General features: G+C 45.6%; 1 long non-coding RNA gene across 2 annotated transcripts in view; it reads left to right on the forward strand.

Moving 5' to 3' along the window:
- The window catches only part of LOC126529383 (uncharacterized), a 41197-nt gene that overhangs the window by 4360 nt on the left and 14489 nt on the right, over positions 1–22348 (forward strand). The window contains exons 2-4 of one of the 2 annotated variants that reach the window (XR_007599222.2): positions 13595–13692; positions 19111–19216; positions 20748–20898. This is a non-coding gene — a long non-coding RNA (uncharacterized lncRNA). Of the gene's footprint in view, positions 1–13594; positions 13693–19110; positions 19217–20747; positions 20899–22348 lie in introns of those variants that run through there. The other variant, XR_008612134.2, reaches the window with a different exon arrangement.

Below are 22348 nucleotides of genomic sequence, written 5' to 3' on the forward strand. Positions count from 1 at the left end.
GGCAATTTGTAGGTGATCATCCATGTTCTGCAAGATTTCATCGGTGAATTCAGAGAGCTGAGTTTCGCAGGATCATTGTTTTCTAAAACCATGCTGATATGAATAGAAGAAGTTAATTGATTCAAGGTAGTTCTTTAGATGGGTTGCTATGATATGTTGTAGCAGTTTAAACGGGATACTTGTTAGAGAAATTGGACGATAGTTACATGCTTTTGTTGGATCACCAGACTGATGGAGGGGAATGACTTGCGCCTTGTTCCGATCGCGGGGAACTTCACCAGTACTGACTGATTGTTGGAAAAGTAAGCGAAGTATTGAGCTTGACAGGGAAATGATGTCTTTATGTAATTTGCTGCTGATTTGATCTCAACCAGCCGAGGAGGATAATTTTAGAGCATGTATTAGCCCAGCTATTCCTTCAGCGTTAATCTGGATATCGGGCATTGTGGTCGGCGAGCGTTGTGGTGATTCGGTAGAAGTAAAATTTATAGCAGGGGAAAATAACTGATTTGAAGAAGTTGTTAAGGAATGTAGCACATTCTTCAGTTTCAATTAGTACGTTGTCGTCGTTTGATAGCTGGAACTGAGTTTGGCGCTTAGGGGGGGAGATAATCTGAAAGAATTTACGATGGTTAGACTGAAGGATTGATTGAGTGTTACATCCTTTTTGCTACAAAAAAAGACAGTGGGAAAAGTTGCAGGCACGAGCACAAGGAGCGTGCAACAGCCAATACAGTCTTTCGACCTCTCATCATATTTTAAATTTACAGCCAAGAATTTTTTCTAAGGGTTGCGGTTGCTCGGAAGCGCCTACTAAATACACAGAATGGTAAACTTCGGTAAATGCCATTCGTTTCTATGTATTACCTTTTCGAGGGTACAGAGATGCTGTTTAGACAATAAGAAACAGTTTAATTTCGTATGCATTCATGGGAGTATTGTTCTCCAACATATTTTATTCTTGGTCATCCACAGCTATTTTCCTTCACACATATGGTGAAAACGCCGCAGTTGAATTTAAGGTTGCCTATCAAGCCGTTTTGAGCGAGGCCATCCCGACTTGAATAAATATCCCTTGTACCGTGTTAACCCCGTCGGGATGATAAAATGTCCCGAATTTTGCGAAATTGGGAAATTGAAGTGATAGCCAGGGGAGCAGCTGTCATATAACAAATTGAACGAAAGAAACCTGAAACTTGGTTTTCATACTACTTGCAACCCAAACTGTGGTAAATGCGATTCTTTTCGATTTATAATCAGTTCAAAGGTACCAACTTGCTGCTTAAATGTTAACACTCACTTTCATTTTTCATGCATTCATAAGAATACTGTCCTCCAACATGTGGTCCTCTTGGTCAACTACAGTTGTTTTCGTTCACATATACAGTCAAAATGAAGCTACAGTTGAATTTAGCGCTGCCGACCACCCCTATTTCAGCGAGGTAGTCCTTGCGTTTCAATAAATGTCCTTTGTGCCGTCTTAATCGAGTCGGGACGATTAAATGTCCCGAATTTTGCTTTTGTTTCATTGTTATATTTACTGACAAGTCATTTGTAGATTTTTCTCTTTTTCATCTTCTTGCGTTGTCGCAAACATAAATGTCGTTGATTACTGCTGTGGTTCTAGCTATGTTGTAGGCTCTTGCCTTTCTTAGTAGAGGCTATTTGCTTTAGCTGTAGCTTTAGTTATGTTCTGGGACCTTGCCTTTTATATTACCTCTATCTAAATCTATTGGTAGCTGTGTTAGTCGCATTGCTACTGGAGCTTTCTTGTTGTGCATAGTGACATACTAAGACTAGACAAATTCGTGCAACATTGTTTACATACAACCTGGGGACTCCTGGAACGGGCAAGGCCAATAGTTTATCGCCCGGCCCTATTTTCTTCTCCCCTTACCCCTTTCCGACTTCTCTACTCAAGATTTCCAACTCTAGTTAGGTTGTAAGTGATTTCAAAGTTTTTACACATGCAGTGAAAATCTAAACCTTGAGAATGTATTAATACGGAAATGTTTTTCAGGAGAAACTTCTTGACTATAGGCATGACACGAGGAGCTCAAATATATTGTCGAGCTTTCTCTGTATGCAGGACGCTTCATGACGGCATTTAATAAACAGTGCCTCTTTTTCATTTTGATACATGTTTCTAAAAACAAATAAGTCTTCTTTAGAAGTGCGATATACGCTTGAAAAGCTAGTTCATTAGGTAGAAATTTCAGTAACAAAGGGGAGACTTTAATGCGCATGAAAAATAGGCGGCGAATAGCGGCAATTGATTATTTAGCTCGGAAGGGAAAGCTTTGAGCCTTAAAGTCCAAAAGAGTTCAACTACGTAGCTTAGAAGGCTTCACAAATTGTCTACAGCGTTCGAGGTGACCACCCCTCTTGTTAAATCTTTGTACCGTTGGCTGCATGCAGCCGCAGGTCAATGGTGCCTCCTGGCTGGACGTTTCCACTTGGCATGTAAAAATGTGCCAGAGTACAGGGCTGGAAAGAGGGAGGGGCGCGCCGCCAAAGCAGCGCTGAACGCGCACCGCCCGTGTATACAAGCGCTGTCAGCTCGCTGATACCGCCGACGCGAGTTGGCACCAACTGCAGGGTTCCACTCTGGTATCGCATTTCTTGTTTGTAGAGTGCAACCCCATTGCAAGAACAGTGACTAGCGTCACCAACAGAGGAGCGTCCACAATGCAGCAGGGGAGTTTGCGTGGTAGCACTCGGCTACGCAGTGGCAGTCCGGCGCCGTCTAGTTGTGTCCCGTAGCACTAAATCCTTGCGGGTGAAAGTGTCAGGAGCTGCCTCTAACGCATTACATGAACAGGACGACAGAATGCACGGGGTCGTGGATGCCATCTATGACATACACCTTGGTCGCTCTGGAAGCCCAGGCAAGGTTGTAGGTGCCAAGAAGACACAGCTTTTCGAACATTTATTCGGCTATGCGTTCGCCTGGAGCGTGGGAGCGCGACCGAAACTTCATAAGGCGAGCTTCATAGGCGCTTGGTAGGTTCTCGGAAGAGCAATGCCGTAGTCCAGCTGGGCCTAGTTGGATAGGCCCGCCCTTCGAACAGATCGCAAGCCTGAGCTGCAGCTCGCAGATGCCCTTCTGCTATACACCTCATCTCGGTGTCTGCCCACGCGTGGCAAATTACGACTGACTTGATGGAGGGCACCCACCTTACGGGTCCTCTTCGAAACTATATGAATTCAAGAAGAATCGTCGCTGCTTGCGGTGATTGCGCGGTTTGTCCGATGACTGAAGCAAACACGTCGGCCATTCGGCGAAGTCGTCGCGAGATAGAAGAGCTCGCTTGAGCAAATTCACTCGCGCCGCAGTCCGCGATAGCCACTGAGGGGGCCTGGACGGAGTCCATGGATGATGAGGAGAATATGTGCGGTGATGCGTGCGGCCCCAGTAGTGGCCATTTGCTTAGAAGTGTGATGCTTGGGGCCACTCTTGAAAAATTCCACTATAAGTCGACTGCGGCATTTTAAAAGAAAGACAGTGAACGCCAGACAACGCGAGCCAATTCCTGTTCGCTTTCACTTCTTTTTCCTTTACCTTTGTCTAGTGTTACTGAAATTGTGCCTCAACTTCATTAGTATATATATATATATATATATATATATATATATATATATTGTTGTTGTTACTAATCAGCCATCTTAACCCCATTGGCTCTGCTTGTATATACATTGTAACTACAGTCTGTCTATACCTCCAACATCCCCGTAACAATATATTTACATATAGTTATGCTCTTTGGACTGTGCAACACCTCCGCAATCTTCAAACGCATGATGGACTCGCTCCTTCGTGGTTACAAATGGTCCATCTGTCTCTGCTACCTAGACGACTTCATTGTGTTTCCCCCAACGTTTGAAAGTCACCTTGCTCGTTTGGCGACCATTCTAGCTGTCTTCCGTCAGGTGGTACTGCAGTTAAACTCCAAAGAGTGTAATTTCGGCAGGCAGCAAATCACTGCGCTTGGTCATCTTGTAAATGCTACAGGTGTCCAACTTGGCCGTGACAAGATTAGCGCTGTGAAGACAGATGCCCTCGTCTACTAAAGATGTTCAGAGTTTTGTGGGAGTATGTTCGTATTTCCGCCGTTTTATACGCAATTTCGCCATCCTAGGCCGACCCCTAGCATAACTTTTCAAGAAGCATGTCCCATGCTCGTGGGGCCGCGACCAGACCATTGTATTATCGGCACTGACCAACTTGCTCACTTCACCGCCTATATTGTTTCACTTTGGCCCATCGGCGAGTACTGAAGTTCGCACAGACGCTAGTGGACATGGAATCGGCGCCGTCCTCGCTCAGCACCTGCACGACCAAACACGTGTTACTGCATACGCCAGCCACCTTCTCTCCGCGGCTGGACGGAACTATTCGATCAAAGAACGCCAGTGCCTTTGTTTGGGCTGTAGCGAAAATTCGCCCGTATTTGTGCTGCCGCACATTCTCTATTCTTACCAATGACCACGTGTTACGGTTACCGGCATACTAAACATGAATCTGGACCGACACACCAAACAAATTTATCATGCATCACACCGATAAGTCCCCGTCAAATCTACATACATCCGCAACATGAATGACACTGGGTTTGACCCCTCTCCTTCCCACTGATATCTTTCCCGAGTTCCTAAATTGGTTCACAAGTTGTCACAACGTCCTAACAAGTCACGCGCGGTGTGGCGCTTACATGTCTGAGTCGGTGTAGTTCTGTCTCATTGCTCGGTGGACTACTGGCATTTCTGCTGAGGGTTGTCTCTTTAGAATAGGCCTGGCTTGTCGAGCCGTGTCGTCGGTGAGGGCGAGGTTGTCCCCGTAGCATAGGACGGGGCCATTGTGCTCGGACCAAGCCTTTGCTGGCGACCACGGTGCACAGCCGCGGGCGTGGAGGATCAAACGCGACTGGTGCAGAGCCACCGGTGTCCTCCTCCTGTTCGACCCTTCAATCTCGACCTGCTTGGTACAGCGCCTTCTTCGCCCAGTGTTCTAGCAGACTTCTTCCTTCTTCTCCTCTGGCGGCGTTCTGCCATTTTACACCTCGCTCCTTCCAGGCCACCGTCAGCCTTCTTCCTCTTCCTTCTTATCTTGCTTCTTTTTCTTCTTCTACTTCAGCTCGTGACACCACGCTTTTTGTTGCCTGTCATCTCCAAATCACCCAACTGGTCGCTTTCGTCGCTAGGCTCTCAGACTACAGAAATATACATTTGAGACAATTTATAAATCTGACGGGCTACATCAAGATGCCGATTGTCTTTCGCGACAATGCTTCATGTGTACTCTCCATATCTGATTTACCCGACATATACATCCCAATATATTGCGGTGAGATGCTCTCCGATGGTGTTACACTTCTTTATAGCATAAGTTTTCACCATCTAATGCTTACTTCCGATTGATAGTTCGCAGATTCAGCGCTTCACTCGTTCATTAATGTCTTCCGACACGGTTGTCTCCGTGCCGGAAGTACATGCCACCTCTGTGATCAAATCACTGGCAGGTGCATTGACCCAAGTAGCACAGCCTTCTCGATTCTCTACAGAAGTGACCTTTGCAGATCGTGACCGCGTGGGGCGCGTTGGTCGGATGCACATCCTGTCAGCGAAAAAAAAAAGAATGATAAAAGAGACCTTCTCGATAGCTGCAGCAACAGACGACCCTAGGAAGGCAGCGGTGTGTTCTTAGCGTGCGTGGCCAGTGACTCTAGGGTAAGCTCGTAAATCAATTTTTTCCCTTTTCCTCTTTCTTTCGTTTCGTTTTCTCGTCTTGGAATTCTCAAATAGTTAAAATTTCTAGCTACAACGGTATGGAGCGCTGGAGAATAATCTCTGTCTAGTCGGCGCTAAGACTGAAAACTAAGAAATCTTTCGCTTTGCGTGTGAGTGCTGTTGAGTGTGGTTTTAGACTTGTCCATCGCGGATAATTGAAGTGTCTTTTTAGCCTTGTAGGATTATGTGGGCTCCGCTTCTCCGCCATATGGTGGCCTGGCCACCTGCAGCGTTATCTGGTCTATCATGGTTCCTCAGTTGCCTAAGTCAGCACTTCGGATCAGCGTTTTTTTTATGTGAAGGTGGTAAGCTCGAATCCACTTCCTGCAGTACACTACATTTCCTGGCTTGTAGTGATGCCTGACACTCTCAAAAATGCCGAACGCCAGAGTGGCTTTACTAATACAGGTACAACCAAATTAGGAAGACCCCCTAAGCACCACAAAAGACACTCGCCCACCAGATCAGAAATTAGCCTCCCTGGTGCAGTATTCGGCCACTGACTCTCAAATGACTCATTCGATCAATCAGTGGCCCCCCGACCCCAGCAGCTGCGGAGCACCCGAACAAGGCGGCGGTCAGACCTCCAGCGAAGCAGAGGGTGCTAAGAATCTCTGGACCTGGACAGGCAAAGTTTAACACCCATACTCTCTAGTGAAGCTAGCTTCGCAGGACTCTTTGGGGAGCCATCAGGAATTGTTTATGATATCATTGGCCTTAGTGAGGTTAGAAGAACTAGTGAGGCTTATGCAGTGCTGATTAAGGACCAAGTCCTCTGCTGTAGAGGACTCGGAGATAAGAAGCAGTAGGGGGTAGGATTCCTAATCCATAAGGACATAGCGGGCAACACTGATGAATTCTACAGCATTATTGAGAGGGTAACAATGGTCGTAATGAAACTTAATAGTAGGTATAGAATAAACGTATTGCAAGCCTACGCTCCAGCGTCAAGTCATGATGATGAATCGCAACACTTTTATGGAGATGTTGAATTAGAGATTATGCAAGTACAAACTCAGTATACTAGATTCACGCGCGACTTCAATGCAAAAGACTTCACTGCAATCAAGCACTTGGCAACTACAGCGTCGATTCTAGGAATAGTAGAGGAGAGATGTTGGTAGGATTCGCGGAAAGGAATAAGCTGCGAATACTGAACACCTTCTTCACGAAGCATACCAACAGAAAGTGAACCTACACAAGCCCCAATGGTCAAACAATAAATAAAATAGATTTCATAATTTCTGCGACCTAAGCATAGTGCAGGATGTAGAAGTGTTAGGTAGGATAAAGTGCAGTAATCATAGGTTATTAAGGTCTAGGATTCACCTCAATTTGAAGAGAGAAAGAGTAAAATTAGTCGAGAAGAAGCAGGTTAACCTAGACGCATTAAGGGTAAAAGTAGACCAGTTCAGGCTAGTAACTGCAAACAAATATGCAGCCTTAGAACAGAGAGACGAAGATGACATGGAGGTAATAAAACCGCAACTAGACTCCCTTCAGAAACAGCAATTAAAGCAGTAGGTAAGGTACCAAGGCAACCAGTAGGTAAGTTCTCCGAACGAACTGAAGGCCTAAAAAGAAACGACAAAGAATGAATGTGTAAAACTCAACAGATGAGATAGAATTCACGGAACTGTCACAATTGATCAACTAGGAGAAAAAAGGGATATTTGAAATTCTAACATGGGAATGAGCGAGCAAGCCGCAATGGACGCAGCCTGAAATCAGTGAGAAGAAAACTTTGCATAGGACAACCCATGATGTATGCACTTAAAGATACGCAGGGTAATTAGCAATTTCGAAGATAAAGTAACAGTAGCGGAAGAATTTATACTGTCATGTACAGTACCCAGAGCAGCCACGATAGCTTCATTCGAGGTAATAACAAACAGGTTGCAGAAGCTCCTTATATAACTAGTGAAGTTAGCAGGGCCTTACAAGACATGAAACGTAGAAAAACGACACGAGAAGATGGCATACCAGTTGATTTAATCAAAGGTGGAGAAGATATGCTCGAAAAACTGACGGCTCTATATAAGAACTGTCTCACGACTTCAAGGGTCCCATAGAATTGGAAGAATGCAAGCGTTATACTAATCCACAAAAATGGAGACCTTAAAGAATTCAAAAATTATAGGCCCAATAGCTTACTTCCAGTATTGTATAAAATATTCACCAAGATAATTTCGAATAGAATAAGGGCAACACTGGACTGCAGTCAACCAAAAGAACAGGCTGGCTTCAGGAAGGGATATTCTACAATGTATCACATCCATGTCGTTAATCATGCTATAGAGAAATCCTCAAAGTACAACCAACCTCTCTATATGACTTTCGTAGATTACGGAAAGGCATTTGGTTCAGTTGAGATATCAGCAGTCATAGAGACATTAGGCAATGAAAGAGCACAGGAGTAGGGTTAGGAAATATCCTGGAAAATATCTACAGAGACTCTACAGCTACCTTGATTCTCCACAAGAAATACAGAGATACCCATAAAGAAAGCAGTCAGACAATAACACATAATCTCTCTAATGTTATTGACTGCATGCTAGGAAGAAATATACAAGCTATTAAGCTGGGAAGGCTCAGGAGCAATTATTAGCGGCAAATATCTCCGTAACCTTCAGTTTGCGGATTACATTGTCCTGTTCAGCAACACCGAGGAGAGTTACAACAAATGATTGAGGGCCTCTACAGAGAGTGCAAGGGTGGGGTTGAAGATTCCCATGGATACGACGAAGATAATCAATAGCCTGGCAAGAGAACAAAAATTCATGAGCGCCAGTCAGCCTCTAGATTCTCTGAAGGAGTATGTTTACCTAGGTAAATTACGCACAGGGAGCCCTGATCACGAGAAAAAAATTTACAAAAGAATAAAAGTGGGTTGGAGCGCATACGGCCGACATTGTCAGATCCTGACTGGAAGCCCATTACCATTGAAAAGAATATTGTACAATCAGTGCGATCTACCGGTGCTAACATATGGGGAAGAAACTTGGAGATTGACAAAGAAGCTCGAGAAGAAGTTAAGGACCGCCCTAAGAGTGCTGGAGCGGAAAATGCTAGGTGTGACGTTAAGAGACGGGAAGATAGCGGTGTGTATCAAAGAGCAAACGGGAATAACCGACATTCTGGTTGACATTAAGAGCAAAAGTAGAGCTGGGCAGGCCGTGTAAAGCGTAGGTCAGATAACCGGTGGGCCATAAGGGGGATAGAATGGATTCCTAGAAAAGGGAAGCGCAGTCGAGGACGGCACAAGACTAGGTGGGATCATGAAATTAAGAACTTCGCAGGCACCAGTTGGAATCGATTGACGCAGGATAGGGGTAACTGGAAATCGCAGGGCGAGGCCCTCGTCCTGTAGCAAACATAAAATAGGCTGATGATGATGATTGTGGTAAGTTTCCATAGATCTTTTTTTTTCGTCTTGAATTGAAATAATACACTCTCTGTTGATTTCGGTAATTGAAAGAAATATTTATGGCAGCCAGACACCCCGCACTTCTCACTCTAGAGCTGCATATCGCTGCAGTACCCAGCGCCTTCCATGCGGCGCCTGTCCAGCACTTCAGCATGCAGCGCGCCACACTGGGCCCATAATCCGGCACGCAGCCGCACGCAGGATGTTGGCATTCACAATTGGGCAGTTAAGATTTCCCTTATAAATAATTTCAAGGCGCCTAACTTCTTCCACTGGTGCAATAATTGAGTGACGGCATGCAAAGGATATATTACTGGGCCTTGTAGAGAAAATACAAGAACAACGTTCTTATTTCCAGTGAGGGAAAGGTGCATACCAGCCACCCATTGTTCTACATCGCATAAGTATAACTAACAGGAAACACTCGTTGAGAGACTGATAATCGTTTTGAAACGCGAAAAAACGCTGCATCATCAACGCAAACGTACGTGCTTACATTCTGGTGACAAGGAACGCAGCTGATCAACGCATTAAACAACATCGGATAGATAACTGCGCCTTTCAAAATACCGCCAGTTCGTCTGAATTTTCCTGGTGAAATTCCACTTCGTGCACAGTAAAACTCTCTTTGCCCTGCAAGAATTCACTGCAGCACGTTACAAAGTATTTAAGATGCTTCAATACCCAGCATCGTCTCTAATAAAATGGGGTATTCTACCTATCGTATGCTTCAGAAACGTCTAGTGCAACTAGAGCCGCACATTGTTTGTGGTAACGTATGCCGAATAAATTCAGCTTTCTAGATAGACATGTGTGCAATACATTGATATCTCTGGCCGATATCCAATTTCGCAGGGGCTCAGTAACTATCTTGTGGTCGCCAATGTAATCATACTTGCGTGTAATATTGCTACTGGGATGTTGGCAGTATAGACAGACTGTATTTCCAATATATATACAAAATGAGTCAGAGTAGTTAAGCTCGCTGACCATCAAGAACACACAGCATCCTGCGTCGCACGATATTCTTCCCCTCTCTTCTTTCATCCTTCCGTAGCAGGATCCCCGGGTGGTGAAGCGCCGTCTCGGCCCAAGGTAGACGAAGAATTGCGAGCAAAATATGACTTCAGCCGCGAAACGTGGACGCGGTCAACAGGCGTCCTACATGAGGATGCATCAAAGCGTAGCGGTGAAATCTTGTAATTTACGTCGTTAACTTGACGTAGGACTTCATAAGGCCACCTGTAGCAAGAGAGAAAGTTCTTCGATAGGCAAACCCGACGACATGGGGACCAAAGGAGCACCCATGCAATTAGCGCGAAGTTAACATCGCGATGGCACCGGTCATAACGCTCTTTTTGTATACGCTGCGAGGCTAATAAATGAGATCGGGCGAATTGACTTGCCATGTCAGCGTGATCGTTGACTTCACGAGCGTACTCAGTTGAAATACTTGGCACAGAAGGGAGGGTGTTGTCAAATGGCAATATGAGGTCGCGACCACACAAAAGAGAAAAGGGTGAGTATCCTGCGGTGTCATGTCGGGACGAGATGTACGCGAACTTCACGTAGGCCAGAGTCGCGTCGCAGTCGCGGTGATCTTTGGAGACGTACATCGACAGCATGTCTGTGATTGTTCGGTTGAGATGTTCTGTAAGACCGTTCTTTTGTGGGTGGTAGGCAGTGGAGAGCTTGTGCTCAGTGGCACAAGAGCGTTGGAGGTCGTCAACTCGAGACAAGAACGAGCGGCCGCGGTCTTTAACTGTCGAGGTGCACCATGGCGAAGAACGAAGTTGTGAAGGAGAAAATCGGCGACGTCTGTTGCCCAACTAGTCGGCAATGCCTTTGTTATCGCGTAGCGTGTCGCGTAATCAGTAGCGCCGGTGATTCACTTATTCCCTCTAGTCGTCGTCGGAAAAGGGCCAAGCAGGTCAAGGCCTACGCGAAAGAACGGTTACGAGGGAATTTCAATTGGATGGAGTCGGCTGACGGGTGGCAGGGGAGCCGGCGCTGACACAATTCGCAAGTTGCGGTATAACGACGCACAAAGCGGTAGAAGCACGGCCAGAAGAACCGGCGTCGTACGCGGTCATATGTACGCTAAACTCCAAGGAGTCCCGCCGTCGGTGCATCGCGAAGTTGTTCGAGAGCGATGGATCGCAGATGACGAGGAAGGACAAGGAGCAACTCAGGACCGTCAGGGTTAATATTGCGGCGGTAGAGAATGCCGTCGCGCAGCACGAACATGCGGCACGTGCCGTCAGTGCAGCTCGATTGCACTCCGGCGATGATGTACTTAAGGATTCGCCGCGTTGTTCCACGCGCATGTCGGTCGTGTCAGTAAACGCCATCAAGCAGGTCACCGGATCCTGCCCAGCAGGATCACGGAGGATTCACGGGGTGACAAGAGAGGCAGATTCCTTGTGCAGGCGCCCAATCTTGTAAGTGACAATAAATGAAAATTCCGGGAGCCGTAAAGCCCAGCGACCAAGCCGTCCTATCGGGTGCCGGAGGGAAGACAGCCAGCAGAATGCGTGGTGGTCTGTAATGACGGAAAACGTGCGGCCGTACAAATATGGCCGGAACTTGGCGACAGCCCATACAAAAGCCAAACACTCCTGCTTGGTGATGGAGTAATTTCTGTCAGCAGGGGAAAGCAGGCGGCTGCTGTAAACGGACCCGGTACCATTTTGTTTTTGGGCGAGAACAGCGCTGATGTCATGGCCGCTTGCGTCAGTGTGGAGCAAAGTGTGCAAGTACCATAGGAGTGGTCAGAAATCCGATGAGAGCGGCAAACGCATCAGCCTGCTCCGGGCCCCATGAGAATGGCGTGTTCTTCTTTAGAAGATCTGTCAAGGGCCGAGCAACATTGGCAAAGTTTTCGACGAAACGGCGAAAGTAAGAACACAGGCCGACGAAGCAGCGCACGTCAGAAGCAGAGCGGGGCACAGCGAAACTGCGTACGGCGCGAACATTTTCCGGATCTGGTTGGACACCTGATGCGTCAAAAAGTGTCCCAACGCGGTAATCTGACTGCACCCGAATTGACACTTCATGGAATTCATTTGGAAGCCGGCTTTTCGCAAGACCGCAAGAATGGCAACGAGTCGGGTAAGGTGGCTGCCGAACGTGGCAGAAATAAAAATAACGTCGTGAAGTTAACAGAGACAGGTGGTCCATTTGTAGCCTCGCAGGACAGTGTTCGTCATACGTTCCAATGTCTCAAAAGCATTGCATAAACCATAGGGCATGACTTTGAACGGATATAAGTCTTCCGGCGTGATGAAGGCTGTCTTCTAGCAGTCCATTTCATCAAGTGAAATCTGCCAGTAGTCGTATCGAAGATCGATATATATATATATATATATATATAGCACCGCGGTTTTATAAGTGTACGTTATTTCGGGTAAAAACTTGGGCATTACGTTTTCTTTGAAACCATTGAATATCACAACCTGTGACGTTAGAAGGTTTGCACGCTTATGGTTACTTACGAATCGATAATATATAATGTAGGCATTGTTTAGTGATTTCATGCTTTATTACGTACAAGAGACAGGCATTCATTATTTCACCTGTGTGGGTCAGAAGGCCTTTTAATACAATCAGGCTTGCAAGAGCAATATGATCATGGTGATTGTCATCTTAAGCGTTCACGAGGCCGGCGCGGTAACCTAAGGACAAGATAAAATCAATTACAAAAAAGGTCGTTGTAACGGTAACCTTACGTACGGGTGTAGTCGTAAAAGCGGACCTGAACTGTTCTTCCTGTAATATTGTCTTCTTGTATTGGCGGTGAAAAGTGAGATCACGACACAACTAAGAATCACGTAAAGAACTCTTTATTAGGCTAATTTGTGCCCAGAAAAACAAGTTAGACTCACACAACGGTAGCGGCAATCGTTGATCGCCGCAAGATGATCTATGGGTTTGACGCATTGGCTATTTAAACATGACTCATCGAACGTTCCAACGTAACCATTGGTTATCGCAGAAGTTCTAGAATGCACACCACCATTCGCTTTGCGCTCGCACTCTGACTACACAACGTTAGCTGAATAAATAGCGATTACTGAGTGTATAATTTTTGTGCAACAAATACGCATGCAACACACTTTATTAAATATATAAAAACTAACACCCTCAGGGAGACAACGACTGGTGCCTAAAATTGTAAGAGCTCCCGTCCCTGAAAAAGTTTGCTTAGCTAGGGACGTTCTTCAAGTGTACAATCTGTTGATCAAACTGCACGTTCTGATAAAGAAGGTTCTCATCCCCGTGTTCGCACACCTACGTTTCGTTTTACACAGCATAGTAAGAGGAATGTAACTGTAACATATATTCAACAGGTTTTAATGCGACAATTCTTTTTTTTTTCAGCCTATACAGCCGTCATCTCTTCAAGAAAATGACAAAGTTTCTTGCAATTATTGTTGCATTTCTGTTTGCCACCGTCTTGTCATGCAATATGATAAACGGTGAGTCACATATTCTTGTATATTGTAGATTCGAAATGTTTCCCAAAGGTAACGTAACTCTTGAATAGTTTGTATGAATAGGGAAGCCAGACAACCACGTCGATACCTGTGCTAGAAGCGCTGGCAGCGTGAATATGAAGTAAAAATGGCTGACCAGGCTTTTTCTTCGATCCATCGCAAGCATTGGGAACGCGAAATCTAGTTTGATCCATGCGTTGTTCTCGGTCGGAAAAGCGATGAAATAGCTCCGAAAGAAAATCCCGTAGACAGCCACAATCCGAACGGTATGCCATCGTTTGCTAGTCTTCCAGAGATTACTTCTCAAAAGCTAGCAAAGTTCCTGCCTGTAGGAAAACGCACCCGACTCGTCACTGTCACTGTCTTTGGCATGGAGTGCGACAGCACCTGCTCTTCGTTCGTGGCAGCTTGCATAACCAAACAATTTAAAGCTAGTTCGATGTACGCGAACGCACAAATCCACAGAAAGCCAAATTACAATAGATATAATGCTGATAAATGAACAATCATGTCACTGTGAACGTCCCGCGTTTTACATGTCTCAGAAGTATTGCGAAAGGCTTAAAAATGCACCCGTGGAACCACAACGAAACTACAACGGTCTACAAAATTGCACTCCGGTTTAAAACTGTTTGCAGATGGGTTGCAGCCCTTCTCCACGATATGGTCGCTGAAAATCTCTCGCACACGTGCTCAGTCAGAAGAAAGGGCCTTCAAATTCCCAGTCAGCGATTCGTGATCGAGAGTCTAGATCATCACGGTGGTTTTCGGCCATGTAGACTTTTGTAAGATGGAAAGGGAGATATTGAACAGAACAACATTGTTTTTCGGCTGTCATTTATTTGCAGGAGGTCTCGTCTATAGAGACGAATGAAATGCTCATTGACGTTTACAAATGCACCAACCAGCCCGAGCGCCTACGACTGAACGCCCCAGCGCAATCAAACCTGATGACGTGGGAGCTAGGTCTCTAAGCCTAGATTTCTAGGCTAGAGCTGCGGAAGCCGCAGAAAAGTAGAATCGTTACTGAGCGGTGTTTCATGACAACGCGCCATAAATACGTCGTGCGAAGTCGCTCCATTACCATCAAGGAATTCAACCAGTCCACTCAGCTAACCTGCCCACTGTGGTTGAAATCATGTGTGCTATCCCGGCTGCTGTGCTAGCATGCAGATGTAAGCTCGTAGCATGGCTAGTGACAAGCTATCAGCAGCGTAAAAAAACATGGAGGACGCTTAAGCTTCGCCTTCAAGAGTGGAACGCGATAGCGTTATCGCACCCGGTTCGCACCGCCCACTCATTCGCTCGGCATGCTCTTGAGTCCCACAAAGACGAAACTTGCGCCTGAGCAAGCGGAACGAGCCAAAGTACTCGTTGTCTCGGAGGGAGAAACGATGCTACGCGAGCCAAACGTCGTCATCGGCACGGACAGCCGGGCCGCGACGCGCCATGAAGATGTATGCGATCATGGGGCTCACGCCTCGATGGGATCGTCCTCTATCTCGCTTGGGAGCAACACGCAGACGCATGACTACTCGCCAGCAGCACGGCACACATCGCAGGGGACGCTTTCCCACCAGACGCGCTACGGCGCAGCGATCACACCAGAGGCGTCCCGCATTAGACGCTGCACCTAGAAATCGCGCTGTGAGCGAAAAGAGCAGCCGCGTCGCCTAAACACGAGGGTTCGAGTGACGCACGCTGGAAGTTGGAAGGGGAGAGAGCGAGAAAACTTATTAATTTCAAGGGTATTGGGGCATCCTCGCACCGGTCCACACACGGCCCCAATGCGCTCAAACGAGACGAGCGGAGAAGCGGGCGAGTGGCGAGCCATCTGCGGGGCAGCGCAGTACATTGTGAAGAGGGTGTCTTCTGTGTTTGCCGCAAGATGGCTCTGCGTGTGCGCCAAGCGCAGAAGAAAAGTAGCGGAAACGTACTTCGCTACTCGTGAAACTGCGACTTCTGTAATTTACATGGTCATAATTACCGATATACGCCGCAGTATAACGTTCTACGGCACGTTTCTAAGGCAGCACCGCTTTCACTAGAGGCGATTTTGTCCCGCTTTGAACTATCAAACTCATGGCTGAGTGATAGCGTCTCCGTCTCACACTCTGGAGACCCTGGTTCGATGCCCACCCAGTCCATCGTGCAAGTTGTTTTATTTATGTATTGCCTTCCGCCATTTTTCGCTTACGACTAACGCCGACGACACCGGCTTTTCTGCGACACGAGCTCCTTAACGTTGTCGCGTTAGAAATGACCGCTGTGTAGGCAATCAGGCAGGATTCATTCTATATGACTAATTTGTTTCTGAAGTTTGTTTAATAACTATGTAAGCTGTCACTATCAATTTCATTGGGTGAATTGTCTCTACTTGGACTATACGCCGCCGCGCTCTGGCAATACAATGTGAGCCAGCTATGTGAAAAAAAAACCTGCGTGTTGATAGTATCACACGAAATAAACTAATGCTTATATCCAGGTCTTCGTCACCTATTCCTTCAACGGTAAGTATGACTAAGGTCACGCAGAACTGCACCACTTATATTTGTCCAGGAGCTGAGAATTCGCTGAATTTCAACAACGTGATTTATGTCGGAGCGTTTAGTGACTTGTCTACGCCACGTGAGTTGCTAGGTGGAATGCGTGGTAATAAGTAATAATTGTACGTGTATATATATATATATATATATATATATATATATATATATATATATATATATATATGTATTTGCGTGTGTGTGTGCGTGCGTGTTTGTGTGTGTGCCTTTCTGCAAAGGGTTGGAAGTGCCGTACGAAAAAGAAAGGCTTCGAGTACTCCCCCTCTGCTTGGGATCGCTTGTAAGATCTCAACGCTTTCATCAGATTGGTAACAATACAGGCGCTGATTGCATGTGTGGCGATCTTCACTTTTCGTTCAGGCAAACTGGTGGAACATTCTTAGGCTGAGGTGGAATTGTCATACTAGAAAGTTGTAGCCTATGGTCGCTTTGCTCCGCTTCATTTATAATTCAAGGAGTCGTGCACTGCAGAAAGACTTCGCAGTTTTCGTAACTGTGGCCCCCAGAGATATGAGCGATGTGCCTGTTACATTGACTCTAAACAATCATAGAAGCCGCGCGCAAGTTTGTTCAATTCAATCGGTGAGTCAGATCAGCCAGGAACGAGTATTTCTTACCGCTATGACGATGACCAGTGCGCACACACGCACTAGCGTTCCCACTGATAGTCTGTATGCACCTTGTTGCTAAAAGCTGGTCCGAGTCCACTGAACAGTGTACGCAACACTAAGACTTTCGGGCAGCGACGCCTGTGTCGCTTTCGCAAAGGCATTTGTTTACTCATCGTAGCAGCGTAGACCCTCGTTTTTGATGTGTGAGGACGTTGTGGCTAGTTCTTTCTATTTCGATTTCCTGCGTAACATCTTGCATTCATCTGGACATCATGAAATCGACAGGCCATCCTAAGCCTAATGAGGTTAATGATGTTACCTGTAGAACTGTTTAGTAAACGTTCTGATTGGGGACATAATTCGAGTGCGTTTACGATTTAAACATCCTACCTATGTCTGTTTTTTGGCTGCAAGAAGAGGTAAACCTGAGATTATTGCTCTCCACACTTTCCAACCCTGGGATATTTTTATGGCTTCCATATTCTTATATTCTATATTCTTCTCGGTATTGCACACACAGGGTAATATAAATAAAGTTACACTGAGCTAGTGGTTTGTGCCACCCATTTTCCCCGTATGTATTTATCTGTTTTACCTTCAGTTCGAAACCCACGAGCACTTTGAACAAGCACTGAGGGCACATAAGCTCCAAGCAATTATTTTTGCTTATGCATCCGTATGTCCAATTACGCAAGTCTTGAATGCCCTTGGTTGGTCATTAATATTCTTTCTTTTTCGCCACCAGCTCACTTCTCCCATCCAAGCTGCAGCTGTTCCCAGACCTTGTTTGAACTAACAGAGGAGGAGGTGCACCAGCATCTTTCAGATGCATCATATTCATACCGTTATAAACATAAGTTTCCAACTGTGTCCCTCCATAGTTGTCCCATTCAATACGAAGCGGTATCACACAATCAGATATGTACCCCACATGTGTAACAGCTTATCACGGAGACACGACGCATCTGATAATGTAACCGCCTCCCCTGAAACAGCCACTGCAGAGCCTGAGGGAGGTGCTCAAGTTCGCCAGACTCGAAGGGAAACGCATCACCGTCGTTGTATCAGGGGGCTGCGTCATTCCTTCGCCGGCGAGTCAGAACGGCTTCGTATCACCGGTGCGCTCTCATGCCGACAAATATTTTTTTTAAATCTCGTCGACCAGCACATGCAATACCGCATAATTGGCGGTGGCACCTATTTCACGAAAGCTGAAACATTTCGAAATTACACCATGTGAGCCAATGCCCTCGCCATTTGTTTCCCTTTGGCCGCACATTACCATACATCAATTGAATACATCGTGAAGCTAATTACTTCTTAGTCCACGTGGTGGCCAAGGTAGGCTAACATGTCGTTGCAGTTTCGGTCGCGGAGGCTTCCATTGGAGCGGGTGCTGGAGCAACGTGGATGCAGACACGTTCGATGACCGGAACTTGCATTGTACCTTCGAGTTCGAGGGCAAGCGGTCAATGCCCACCTGTGGCGGCGTCATTTCGATGGGGGCGAAATCCAAAAAACGCCCGCGTACGGTGTATTGGGTGCACGTTAAACATCACAGGTGGTCAAACTTATTACGGAGTCGAACATCGCGCCTTGCCTCATATTGATATTGTCGGTTTGGCATGTAAAACTCTAGAATTTAGTTAACCCTGTTTGAGGGACAGGGAGAAACAAGACCTCGCTCTCTCGTTTCACCGGCACCAGATCACAACGCTACGACAAAGGCTTTTCGTGTTGCCAATACTATTAGCACATTTATCAAGGCACCGCCTGATGACAAGAGGACGCACAAAGTAGCTGTCCGAATCAACTGCCTAATTTGTCGCAACAACCTGACGAGTCACGCTACAACGTATCAATGTCACGTTGTTGTCAAACAATAAAGAGCAGAGCGTACACGTGTGGTTAAGATTAGAAGTATGTCTTTGGGCTTAATGCGTTTTCCGAACTGGGATTTGTTTTGGAAAATGAGGTTAGTTAAGGCCTAGAAAAGCTGGGATGATAGCAAACAGGCTGACAGCGGAGCGGTCATTGGAGGCGCCAAAAGTATTTTTACCTGTTTATAGGTAACGTAGGTGAACGAATTGTCCTTATTAACTTAGTCGTCGACGCGCAGCGCACTACTGCGCTAACTGTGGCCTAGTGGTAGTGCAGTTAGGTTATTTGCGAAAGTAAAGAAATAGAACTGCACACATCACCTGTCTGTGTCTTTCGCTTCACAGGGGAATGTTGGTTTAACTTCACGAAGATTGAAGATGGAGACTATTATGGGTTGGAAAGGCCATGCATCGGAATCGTCTGTAACAGCAGTATGCTACAAATTCAAGAGTAAGGCATCAGTTTTGTTACGGCTTATTGAACATTTTTAAGAAAAAATCCTTGCTCTGTACAGGTACTTTATAAATTTGTCCTGGCACGATGAAACTAGGTTCTTCAATTATTACTAATTTTATAGCAGGCTGACTCCGAGTGCATTGTAAATACAAGACTGTTGCTTGATGCTCGCGTGCTGAAGTCTTGTTGCCGTTTAGAATACCAGTGAGTGAGCCTTGCGATTGCTTACCTTAAGTATTTGGCGCTGACTCCAAGGACTTGTGTTGGAAAAATTACATCCGCGAATCTCCCAGCCTAATGCAGAGTCAACTTATTTTTGTAGTGCATCTGAAATAACTGTCGTACAGGCAGAAGACAAAGTAGCTCTCTTGCCATATATTTTATTGAATTGTGAACGCGTGCGCACTATGCACCGCATCGCAAACATGTGGATGACAATCACAGAGCAAGATAACATCTCTGTCGTATGCACAGGTAAATGTTTTCAGAAATTAACAATATATAAATGGAAAATAACTATAACGAAGGTATTAATACATGGACTTGCCCAATGTTAGTTCAAACAACTTGGAAATAATAATTTATAGCGCAATAACTGCTCCGCTAATCGAAAGCATGGCTCGTGTCACCTGCTTGGTCTAAAGGCCAGATGCTGCCATTTGGCAGCTTGGTCGTGTAAATAACAGCAGATGGCAACCAGTTAGAGTCAGATGTACAGCCTAGCAAATGTACGCACTACTTTAAGCATTCTTCGTGTGCAAAACAGCACATTGAGAGATGCTACGAGTGATTAGCTGCGGCTTACGCATTATAAACCAGTTATTTCAAAATATACGGTTTACTGGGCAACGGCGCATTTTAAAATTGTGTCATAGAAATTGTGCAGGGTGCACAAAATATTTGTTCTCGTCGCAATTTCGAAAGTTAAATTAGCTTCCAGATATTCATATGAGGAATAGGAAGAACAGCATATAGCTGTACGTATATTATTTTTCCTGATTTTCGGCGACAACTTTGCTAAATATAATAGGTGCAACACACGTGCGCTGGCACTGCTTTCTGACTCAAATCACAAAAGAAACACAATATCACTTCTTTTTATAATTTAGTTTATGACTAGATTGCTTCAGCAGCTGCATGACCACGCTATTCCGAAGAGTCGATTTTCCTCCTGCCGCACTACTTAGGTGCACAGTAAAGTGAGTCTTTGAGGAGTCTCAGAGTAGTGAAAATGTAAGTGAAACGTGGATTCATTTTCTCGGAATCAGGAGGTTCACACTTGCACGTTGCTAATCTTGTACGTAAAATGCGCTGTCATATATTCGTGGATTCATGGTAGAGTGAGATTTTTGACGCGCACCTTAGCGATGACCGCAAAAGCAATCCTACTGCAACCAGTATTATCCAGGATATTCGCCTGGGTAATATCTGATTTCACAGGAATATGCATCAGACTACAAGAAAATATCGTCACAAGCACAAGTGTGTGTAAGAAAACTAATAGCTTATTTTTTTCTATGCACAGCTGCGATATAAAGAAGCCGATAGACAATAATTGCTTGCATCGAGCTCCTGGACGTTGGCCAGCATGCTGCAAACTCGGTTATGCTTGTTAAAACAAGTACGCACAGCACCCTTCTTGGTGTATTGAATAAAGTGAGTTTTTAAGGTCAGCATCCTCTCACAATTTCTTGGACGAATAAAAGAAGGAATGTTTGTACACTACATCGTGGTATTTACATACAGGAGGCAAATCATACGCCCTTAGGTCAGCGTAGTTCCGCACGTTCACCTCCAAAAATAAAAAAAAAACACAATGATTCCGCATGGTTCGTAAGAGAAGCGTGTAACAACCAGGGGCGTTTTGAGTACTTTATTTCCTGCTAAGCGCAAATATATTCGACAATCTTTAAAATTTTGGTGCATCGTATTCTCAATAAAAAAAATATTAATTTGGTGACTGACTTGGTTTAGCGGCAACCAGTAAACGCAAAATGTAAGAGCTGTAAATTGCTCTGAGCGACTGCATATGTTATTTGTCAAAGTGTGTAGTTAGCTTAGAATTTTTAAACTTTGTCCTCAGGAAAATATCCGCAACATCGAAATTCGGGCGTATGTAGAAGCGTCAAGCTAAGAAAGCACTGAGCATCATGTGAAAAACTGTCTAGAGCACACTACAAGCAATCGTTAGCGTATGTAACGAAGCAGCCAAACCGGTTCCCAGATAAGAAATTTATCCTACGCAGACCAAGTCATCAACGCCTTATAAAAGCGGTTCCACATGTATCGCGAGGTAGCTATATAGCCGCCATCGAAAACCTCAGCGTGTCGAAAAATAAGTTGCTATTCTCTCCCCTAGCGTGGGACTCCTATATATCTTCAAAAGAGTGCCGGCTCTCCCATAACAGTGACTATATAGAGGCTGCCAAGCTACAAGACGAAAACCGGCTGAAAAAGGGACGACAGGCAGCGAAAGATGCCAAGAAGACCAAGCGCACTGCAGAGGTAGAAGAAGAAAAGCGCCTGATGGAAGCGTGACTAAACGTCTCAGCAAATCTTGATTCTTCCTCCGTTATCGGGATGCAACAGGTCACGTGTTGGGCTGCCACTGAGGAAAGGGTTCGCTTCACGGATTGTTCACTAGTCAAGCCTGGCTGCGTGATGTAATGCTGTCTCCCATCTTTTTCGTTCCTCCATGAAGGCAAAGCAGCACTTCCAGAGGCATGCGGCGCCACGGTGCCACGCAGCTCGGTGTGCGCATTGGATTCTTAACAAATTCCTTTTCCAAAAATTGAAGTGTATGGTGTCCTGTATCTTCCTCTTGAACGTCGCTATTGGAAATGACAAAATAAAACTTCACCCTGCTAGAAGTTACAGCTTGAGTGATATTGTGAACGAACATTAGGAAGAACTGCGAAGCAATATTTTTTGTACCTCGCTTCGGAGTGAGTAGTGTTTGTCGTCGTTTTGTTGTCGCAACTTGCCCTGATGTCCTCGTTTGAGCACCCAGATAGCAGCTGTGGCTTTTGACTCAAGGTCACGTGAAATTCGCCGACAAAGGGAACTAAAAGCACTTCATGCTTAAAATGGCGCAGTGAAACACCGTATTTCGTTTTATGCATGAAA

This window comes from Dermacentor andersoni, chromosome 8 (genome assembly GCF_023375885.2).
Source record: "Dermacentor andersoni chromosome 8, qqDerAnde1_hic_scaffold, whole genome shotgun sequence".
NCBI classification, from domain to species: Eukaryota; Metazoa; Arthropoda; class Arachnida; order Ixodida; family Ixodidae; genus Dermacentor; species Dermacentor andersoni.